The following is a 4,338-nucleotide window of genomic DNA, read 5'->3' on the forward strand; positions in this document are numbered from 1 at the left end:
TCCTGAGGGGTGTGTTGGATTATTTAACCTGTCCAAGCAGGGCTTACACTGCAGTTGGGGTTCTGCGCTTAAACCAAGTTAGCACTGGCTCACCCCCAGTCCTCCCAAGGAGTCAGGATGTGTTCCTGAGCTGGCCCAACTGCACACAGGCAGACGCTAAATCAGGGGTCAGCAAACTTTTTCAGCAGGGGCCGGTCCACTGTCCCTCAGACCTTGTGGGGGGCCAGACTGTATGGGGGGGAAATGAACGAATTCCTATGCCCCACAAATAACCCAGAGATGCGTTTTAAATAAAAGGGCACATTCTACTCATGTAAAAACACGTTGATTCCCCGACCATCTGTGGGCCGGATTTAGGAGGCGATTGGGCCGGATCCGGTCCCCGGGCCTTAGTTTGCCTACCCATGCGCTAAATGGTTCCTTTGGGGAATGAATATTATTAGCTGCACTATTTTGCCTACTTGGAAAACTTCACCAGCTGAGTTTCTGCCTGTTTCTGGGTAGATGCGGGCCAGGCAGGAATCCACCCAGCTCTGTTACAGATGAGGAGAGGCAGATCGGCAGTGGATCTTCACGATGACAGGCATGAGCAATATTTCTCAACCACAGCTGGTTAATTCTAACAATGAAGAAACAAAACCACAACCGCACCTTCCGGTGTTGTGCAACGATGACTCCAGTTTTCTGGTGGTAGCTGAACGACAACACCTTTCCTCAAAAGTTGTTTTCGGTGTTGTTCTGCATCCACTTTGCTTCTTTTCTCCAGTGCTGGATTTATGCACAGTGGTACCTCAGGTTACATACGCTTCAGGTTACAGACTCCGCTAACCCAGAAATAGTACCTCGGGTTAAGAACTTTGCTTCAGGATGAGAACGGAAATTGTGCTTCGGCGGCAGCAGGAGGCCCATTAGCTAAAGTGGTGCTTCAGGTTAAGAACAATTTCAAGTTAAGAACGGACCTCCGGAACGAATTAAGTACCGTATTTTTCGCTCTATAAGACGCACCAGACCACAAGAAGCACCTAGTTTTTGGAGGAGGAAAACAAGAAAAAAAAAATTCTGAATCTCAGGAACCAGAACAGCAAGAGGGATCGCTGCGCAGTGAAAGCAGCAATCCCTCTTGCTGTTCTGGCTTCTGGGATAGCTGCGCAGCCTGCATTCACTCCATAAGACGCACACACATTTCCCCTTACTTTTTAGGAGGGGAAAAAGTGAGTCTTATAGAGCAAAAAATACAGTACTTAACCCGAGGTACCACTGTATAGGCTAAGTAGGCTGAAGGCTAGGGCCTCTAGATCTAGGGGGCCTACCCAGCCCGCCTGCCCCCCCTCCAGCGGGCAGTCTCCCCCTCCCAAAATTGCAAACCCTAGATTTCATGCGAGAGCAGGACAACCCGGGCCCAGCAACTATGAGACTCAGGGCCAACCAGTGGGGCCCAGTTTGAAACTCTAGGGCCCAACATGCACATTTTTTTGTGGGGCCCTAGTTCACAGCCACAATCTGCAGAATCTTAGAGATATCAGTCTGTGTGCTGGGTCATTTTCACAAGGTCATCAAAGCCCTTAAGAAATCAGACCTGTTATTGAGTTCTTTTGCAAGTTTGTACAGTTCACGTCTGCATTTTTTTAAAGAGAAGATTTTGATGAGCTTGAGAAACAAGAAAAGACACCTTGCCAAATGTTAACTACAAAACAAGGAAATTACAGAAGTGTACCTGACCCCTTAGATGCACTTTCCTCAAGAGATAAGTTTAGGATAAAATCCTTTATTCCTATATTAGATGCACTTGAAGCCAATTTACAAAGAAGTACTGTGTACAGTGATGTTGCACAATTGTTTTTCCATTCTTGCTATTCCGATAGCATCTAAGCAAGAAATTCAGCATGGTGTTGAACTGTTGATGGAAGCAGACCCAGAAGATATGGACGTGAAACTTATTGATGAACTTTTGCACTTTCACCTGTACGTGAGACAAAGCCATAGGCTCACAGCAGAACACTCTCTGTCTCCTACAGACCTTTATCAAATGATATACAAGGGGGAAATTCAGATGGCCTTTCCTAATGTGGAAGCAATCTTGCGGCTGTTTCTTAGGTTTATGGTCACTAACCTCTCGGAAGAGAGGAGTTTTTCAAGACTCAAAAGAATTAAAAATGAATTAAGGGCCACGATGTCTTGAGACAGGTTGTCCGCACTGAGCATTCTGTACATTGAAAGTGACAGACTTAGACAAACAAATTTTGACGAAGTTTTCAGATGTCCTTTAGAGGAGAAATTGTGAATCGCAGAATTTTAAATACCCATTATCATCATCCTTGAGCTTCACTCAATTTAGTTTATAACACTCTTCCATTTTCTTCTAGTCGTGAGGGTGGGGGGTTGGGAGGGGCCTCACAAGTGGAGGAGTTGAGGGCCTCTCTTCATCGAAATCCGGCCCTGCTTTTCTTTCTCCCCCACCCCCCCATTTTTACAGGGTTTTTGAAAATAAGTAAATCTACAAGTAGAGGAAGCTACCTGTTCAATAATGACCGCTCCCCGCATAAAACGGAGGGCGCCCTTTGCGTGGACGTGCGCAGCCCCTGGATCTGGAGCGGCTCCATCAGCATAGGCTTGGCTTTGCCTTCCCCCAGGTGGGATACCTGGAGGTCTCCGCCTACCTCAGTCAGTTGTCCAATCCCACCTGGGGAAGCGTTGCCAAGGAGATCAGGCCAGGTAGGGAAGGGACTACCTGCCCACACAATAGAGGGAGGATCTTACCTGGGAATCCTCACTTGGCTCCAGAGCTTCTCCCACCCTACCCACCCTCTTATTTTGCAGGTTAACTTTTCTTCACAGGTATGCAGGCTGTTATGTACTGAGTTGAATAGGATCCAAACTGCAGCAGTCTGTTTGGTCCTAGAACAATAGGATCCAAAATGCAGCAGTCTGATTGGTCCTAGAACAATAGGATTCAGAATGCAGCAGTCTCATTGGTCCTAGAACAATGCAGCAGTATGATTGGTTGGCAGGAACCACCCAATCCTGTTCCAGATAGAAGTGAATCCACAACCTGATTGGCTTACAGTAGAATTCCGGAATTAGCCAATCATGTGCAGCCCATTGTGTAAATAATGTATATAAAGCAGATACTTTGAGGGGACATTCATTCATTCCTCCTCATCACTATGAGCTGAATAAAGAGCATGAAATCACTTTGCGACTCTGAGTATATTTCACAGGCGCTGCTACGTCAAGGTCGCTGTCAAAGGGCCGGAAAGGAATTCCCCTGCATTGGCAGGTTTTGCCTTTCCCATAGCAAAATGTCACGACTCAGGCCTTGGGCAGAATCCTTTAGTCTATCTTCCTCTTTGCAGCGGCGATACCAGGGTTCCTTGTTAAAGGGGTTTCTGAAGGGAGGCTTTGACCGTACGCCAAGAGGTCGTCATTGCTTTCCCCTGCGGCAGTGGCGTAACGGGGGCGGCTATCTCTGCTTGAACATATGTTCTCCAGAGCCGGCCCACCCCCCCACCCCCACTGGATAACCCTGATGTTCCCTAGGTCCCCGGCTGGAGAGGGATACCGCCCAATGCCTGAGCCAAGGTCTACCCACATCTGAAATATAATAAAGTTGTGGCCAATTTAACCCCATAGCACATTATCTTGAGTCGTTATTCCACATGACGGGGGGGGGGGGCGCCCAGGATCTGGGGGACTCCGCCTGTCCACGTAAAGTATGTTGAGGCAATTGCAGCACACCCTCAACCAGCAAACCAACTTACACTGGAGCACTGCGACTAACAAACTGCAATTGAAACAGAAACCTGCCTCCTCACCAACAACAGACCCTGTGGTTCTGGGTGTCATAAGAATAAAAATGTCCCAGTACAGTGGTACCTCGGGTTACAGACGCTTCAGGTTACAGACTCCGCTAATCCAGAAATAGTACCTCAGGTTAAGAACTTTGCTTCAGGATGAGAAGAGAAATTGTGTGGCAGTGGGAGGCCCTATTAGCTAAAGTGGTACCTCAGGTTAAGAACAGTTTCAGGTTAAGAATGGACCTCCAGAACGAATTAAGTTCTTAACCAGAGACACCACTGTACTCCTCAGCAGGTGTAGCAAAGGAATAATCATTTACACGCAAATCATAATGCACACCAAAATTTATTAAATCTATCAAAAGAGCCGCTTACTTCAAGACCACCCCAAACCTTCCCATACCGCAAAAGAGGAGATGAATCGTTCTTTTTACCGTTGCCAAAAGTGATGAAATCAAACCACACTTTGTTTCTTTAATCTCTGCCCACTTCGTTCTTTTCTTTTCCTCCTCTTTCCTCAAGTCTTCCTTAAGCACCTATTCAT

This window comes from Podarcis vaucheri, assembly GCF_965113315.1.
Source record: "Podarcis vaucheri genome assembly, chromosome: 13".
NCBI classification, from domain to species: domain Eukaryota; kingdom Metazoa; phylum Chordata; class Lepidosauria; order Squamata; family Lacertidae; genus Podarcis; species Podarcis vaucheri.